The sequence below is a fragment of the Pteropus vampyrus genome, unplaced genomic scaffold (genome assembly GCF_000151845.1).
Source record: "Pteropus vampyrus isolate Shadow unplaced genomic scaffold, Pvam_2.0 Scaffold102, whole genome shotgun sequence".
NCBI classification, from domain to species: Eukaryota; Metazoa; Chordata; class Mammalia; order Chiroptera; family Pteropodidae; genus Pteropus; species Pteropus vampyrus.
In genome coordinates, this window is record NW_011888883.1 from 1,396,815 (window position 1) to 1,402,814 (window position 6,000).

Here is a 6,000-nt window from a genome sequence, read left to right on the forward strand (position 1 = left end):
GACTAATTGCTCTTTTTGAGCAGCTGAAAGCACTCTTGCCAACAATGAAAATTTACGACCACGCCTCAAAGCCATACCTGAAAAGTTTACCTTTACATTAGTAGTTTAGGCCAGCTTACAGGGGGAGAGGGGGCAAAGATATCTCAAACCCAAAAAGAAAAAGCATCATTAGCAAGCCCCAGACACCTTTCACAGCTGTCTAAACATCACTCCTTCTCCCATCCACATTTCCAACACTTTCATCCCTTCTTCCTACTAGCCAAGCTTTCCTCCTCTGACCCAGGTTCCCACATCACTCCTGGGCACTCTCTTTCCTTCTTAAAAACAGGTCAGGCATTCTCTTCACCTCCAGAGTTAGGGAGATGGCCTGGGACATAGAACGTTCTGCAGAGTGAATAAAGACTCTTCATCGACATCTTCGGGGGGTTATGATGGGTATACACACTAAAGGGACTGTTTCCTTGGAACTGGACAACTTTTATTTTCATGTTAAAGGGTAAAAATCAGCAGATAAATTTTCCACATGACTGCCAACTTGGGCACAGGACTAGCACATTAAGGAAAGAACCAAAAAATGCCTATAAACCCTTAAAAATGAGTATGTACACACACACACACACACACACACACACACACACACACACAAATAGCACAGCCTAAAAGGCACTCCAGAAGCTGCCAGTCTATACCACAGATGCAAAGACTCTCAGTGACCAGCTTGTACAGAGGAACATCTAATGATTGACTCAGATTTGAGATCAAAATTCCCAATTGCAGTGATTCCTTTCTCCACAATCTACAAACTCTGAAAGTGAGCATGCCACCCAGCAGACCAACCTCCGCTCAGACTTGGGGCATAAAGGTCTCATTACATGTTCTTATGTCTTTCTTCCTCCTCTTCCTAGGAACAACTATACCTAGCACAACACAGAAAAGTCACTCTCATGACCCATCACTCAATCTCTCTCCAGCAAAGACATCTGAGAAACCAAAGGTGAAGTCTCGCCAGGACACACTCTGGTGGCTGAAAAGCCCGAGGTTGGAACTTCAGAATCACAGCTTTAGAAGTTTAATTCCCTCATTGCACAGAGATACGACCAGGCACCCAAATCAGAACTGACGGTGCACCCAGCTTACCCGCATCTAGGTGGGTAGGACAACACAGAGCTCAAATGAGAAACTGCGAGGTAATGAGTTGGGTTTGTGATTTGACCACAGCCAAGTGGATATTCCAAAAACATTTCTTTAGGGCAACACATCTCAGCAAAAAACCATGAACCAAAGAAACAAAGAACTCTAAAATCAGAGCTTCTGCAGTCTCCTCCCAAGGCAGTGCTTAAAAAATGTTGACATAATCTTCTTCTCTAGCTTACTTCTCCTTTTTATAGGTTCCATGTGAATCACCACCTTCTACTTGCACTTGTCACTTTAATTCTCAGGTTTGCAGATTCCCCTTCTGTGAATCCATTTTAAGTCAGCAACTCCTTTCATGGGGTGTGGAGTTTATTTCCTCCAATTAAAGAGGTCATGCTTCCGGGACCCCAGCATCTTCTCCTGCTCCTGGCTTCTCTCTTTTGACCTGAGTATGCATCTTACTTTTGAAGTTTGACACCCTGGCCACACACACACTAGGTTCCTCCTCCCTTCTGAAATGGTCATATTTTCCAAATATCTCTACACTACCAAGTGTCATGCTATTCTCTGATATTTCCTAGAAAGTACTCAGTAATCCAGCAAGTCTCAAAAACGTGGTGACTGACAGCTGGCTGAGCACTTCTGGGTATAGTTTCCTGTCTGTTCTCACTTCACTGCACAACAGCAATTTGCTTCTAGGTGCAAAACATGCAATAAGACGTGTTTCTAAGCCTGAAGATTTTCTGTCTTAAAATCAGAATCAACGTCAATAGAAAGACAACTTCCAAAACCAGAAAAGGGATTTAATACTTTGCAGAGCTAGATGTTCATCCGACACCTGAAATGGAGAGATAATTAATTAAGGAGTGGGCATCCTTCTTCATTTTGAGCTGGTGCCACAAAGACAATAAGGGGTTTAGACTCTCAAATCCACTTTCTCCACTTATGCCCCGGGCACCTACACAGTAGTAAATAGGCTAGAAATTTTTAAAGTTAGCATTTCCTGGCTCTGCCATACACCCTGGTTCAATGCAGCAAATGCTTCCTGCATGAACTACTAGGTGCTGGGACACAATGACTGTCTTTGAGCCCTTTGGAAATGTTTCCAGACAGTAATAGATCTTTGCAATACACCATAGTACAGACTATGATAGGACTGCACAGACCAATCCTCTATAGTCTTCTCTGTCTTCCTGCCCCCCTTTTGCATCAGGGCAGGGCCTCCCCTGCTTGCTCACTGCTGTATCTCCAGCAACCCTCACAAGGCCTGGCTCATAGCAGACATGCAATAAATACGTGTGGAGTCAATTTCTCATGATGTGAAAAAGCCACAGAATTATCTTCTATCATTCGTTATCCACCCTGAACCTAAGAGCAGAGCTCTTCCATTCTAACAGAGACTTCGGTTAGACATTGAGAAGAACGCCATGCCCACACAGGGCAAAAACACCCAGAAAGAAGCTGTAAAGCCTCTGTCTGGAAAGGATTTCCTGAGAAGAGACAGGACATGGCTCTGAGATATGTGTGGGGATGGCAGGTATACTGCCCTCAGTGACCGCACCTCGTCCCTAGCTCTGCAGATTTAAGAAACTGGGTTTTCACAGTCCTCCATGAGTGAGAAAGCCTTTGTGAACTGAGTCACACTGACCAAGCCTGGGAGAATGATTTACAACCAGAGCATCAATTTATTAAATTACAATAAGGAATAAAATGGCCAAGCATACCAGAGCACATATTTTACACAGTCTGGAAAACAAAATTTAAGATCAGAAGAATAGCTAGTGAATGTGGAATTAAGACAAAGTAATTACACAATGAAACAGGACCTTTGTCCTCTACCCTACTACATGTGTCAGGATGCTACAATGTTTGTCTTGTATCCCAATGCAGATGTTCCATCATAGCCACAAATCGAAGTCATTCCCATGGTGGGGTTGGGATCCCCACCACATAAGTGTCATAGGGTTAACACTTGCCTTCTTCTGGACCTTGCTTTTCTTGGTCTGGACTTCAAATAACTCTAGGCATGTTGAAGACACCAGTGGAATCCCAAGCAGAGCACTCTATTATAGTTAAGTTTTCTGTGTTCTCAATACAGTCTGTTTATTTTTGTTCCATTCCTGAGCCTTCAGTAAAAGTATATTTAAAAGTACTAGGGTCAAGTCAAGAACCAACTATCAAAAAGCAGTGCTTCATGAGGAGAGACCACTTCACACCCATTAGGATGCTATTATTTAAAAAAAAAAAAAAAGACAGAAAATAATAAGTGTTAGCAAAAATGTAGACAAATTAGAACCCTCGTGTGTTGCTGGAGGGAATGTAAAATGGTGCGGCTGCTATGAAAGACAGTATAGCGGTTCCTCAAAAATTTAAACATGGAATATCTTAGGATCCAGCAATTCCACCTCTGGGTATATGCCCCAAAGAATTGAAAGCAAGACTCCAACAATATTTGCACAAAAGTATCTACAGCAGCAATATTCTAAAAGGTGGAAAACAATAGCCAAAAGATGGAAACAATCCAAAGGCACATTGGCAAATGAATGGATAAACAAAATGTAGTATGTACGTGCAATGGAATACTATGCAGTCTTTAAAAGGAAGGAAATTCTAACATATGCTACAACATGGATGAACCTTCAAAACATTATGCTAATAAGTGAAATGAGTCAGACACGCAAGGACAAATATTACAAGAATCCACTTATACGAGGTACCTAGACTATTCAAATTTATAGAAACAGAAAGTAAAATGGTGGTCACCAAGGGCCGGGGGAGAGGGGTAATGGGGAGTCATTGTTTAATGCATACAGAGTTTCAGTGCGGTATGTTAAAAGGTTCTGGAGATGGATAGCAGTAATGGTTGCACGACGACGTGAATGGATTTAACACCACTGAGTTGTACACTTAAAAATGGTAAACTTTATGTTATGCATATTTTCCAAAATAAAAATTTTTTTTCTAACATTGTTTTCAATGAGAAAATAATAAAAATCAGTGCTCTCCAACCAATGTGCTTGGGGGAAAGGGTAATCGAGAGGTCCCCTAAGCAAAAGACCACCCAGGGGACAAAAGATGGTGCTGAGACACCCAGGCACCCCTCCTCCTCGTGTGGGTCCTTCCTCCACAGCCAACCTTCAAGAATCCAGCTTTGCTCTTTTCAAGACCTCTTCTGGTAATTCCTTTCCATGTAAACAGAATACTCTGTCTAGGCTGTGAGGAATCACCGTTCTCCAAATCAGGAGAGCCCCAAACAGCTGGGAGAACATCTGTGCTGTGCCAGCCATGGTCTTCTCGCCCTCACTAGTCCCAGAAATACACTGACTGCTTCCCGAACTCTCCTTTCGAAAAGCTTCACCTTCTGTTGTCCCTGTCACTAGCCCACTTCATTTCAGCAGAAGTCCATTGCAAGTTATCATTGCAAGAACATCCAGGGACTTCTCAAAGATTACATTTAGTTAGTTGCTTCCTGATGACAGAGAGGAAGCATCATAATCTCATAAAACTGGCTCCAGCCTCTGAGGAATGTCTTCTGGAGATCAGCTAGAATTCACAGACCTAAAACATAAATAGAGTTGCTGGCATTTTTATTTTGCCAAATAAGGAATTTAAAAAAAAAAAAAACGATCATTAATAATTACCATTTTGCAGACAAAAATTCATTTAAAATACCCTCCAAGTTGGGGAAATATAATCTCACAATAATGGCAGCCTTCCGCAAAAAAGGAGAGCCGGCAGTCTGACGTCAATATTTTCACAGCAAGCAGGTGCTTCTATATGGGTCTGCATTACAGGGCCTCTGTCCACTGCATTTACACAAGAGCTACCTGAAATGGCTTACACATTCACCCACTCTGAAAGCAAAGGAAAAGAACTGAAAGGGACGCAGTGAAATTCCCTTCCAGATCTTTGATTCTATAACTTAAAAAAATACCAGGTTGCTTTCCACTTGCATCACAAACTCAATGGTATGTGTCTATTTGTAAAAATTATGTTCGTGTGCATATATGTATATGTCTGTGTGTGCGTTTATACATAGTGCAATATGGATACTGTGTCTCCCAAAATTCATATCGTGAAGTGCTAATCCCCAGTACCTTAGAATATGACTATATTTGGAGACAGAGTCTTCAAAGAGGTGATAAAGTTAAAATGGGGCCTTTAGGGTGGGACCTAATCCATCCAGACTGGTGTCCTTATTACAAGAAATGATAAGGTTACAGAGAGAGACTTTGGGGTACTTCTGCACAACAGGACAATCATGTGAAGAGACAGCCAGAGGACAGCCATCTGCAAGCCAAGGAGAGAGACCTGGAACAGATCCTTCCCATGGCCCTCAGAGAAAATCAACTCTGCTGACACCTTGATCTTGGACTTCCAGTCTCCAGAATAATGAGAAAATAATTTTCTGTTGCTTAAGCCACTCAATCTTTGGTATTTTATTATGGAAGTACTGCAAAACTAATATAGTTGCTGAGATTAATTTTTAAAAAATGATGTTCTGTTTGATTAATGATATAAATTGTCTTAGAAAGTCCATTAAAAATGATTTACTTTATATCAATCATTATTACTGTAACTAAACAACAATTATATTTTTGTAACAAAAACCATTTTCAAAATGCCATTAATCTATCCCAGTATATGCCACCTTCAACAAATACATTTATTACATTCTCATCAACATGTCCTTCAAGGAGAAAGAGCACTAATTTTGAACATGCTAAAATTAGTATGCGTCTATTCAGCCCAACAAAAATATTCTAAACACTATGAGCTTGACTATGAAAGATTTAGTAGAGGTTGAAATGTCAAGGCCTATAACCTTGAAGAATTCAGGCTCATATTTAGAACCATCCTGTCTTT

The 6,000-nt window shown here is 41.1% G+C and overlaps 1 protein-coding gene across 1 annotated transcript in view; it reads right to left on the reverse strand.

The window, feature by feature from the left end:
* MRAP2 (melanocortin 2 receptor accessory protein 2) overlaps positions 1–6,000 on the reverse strand; it is a gene marked incomplete at its 3' end in the record, with an annotated part of 38,498 nt that overhangs the window by 25,378 nt on the left and 7,120 nt on the right. The gene's annotated exons all lie outside the window — the stretch shown is intronic.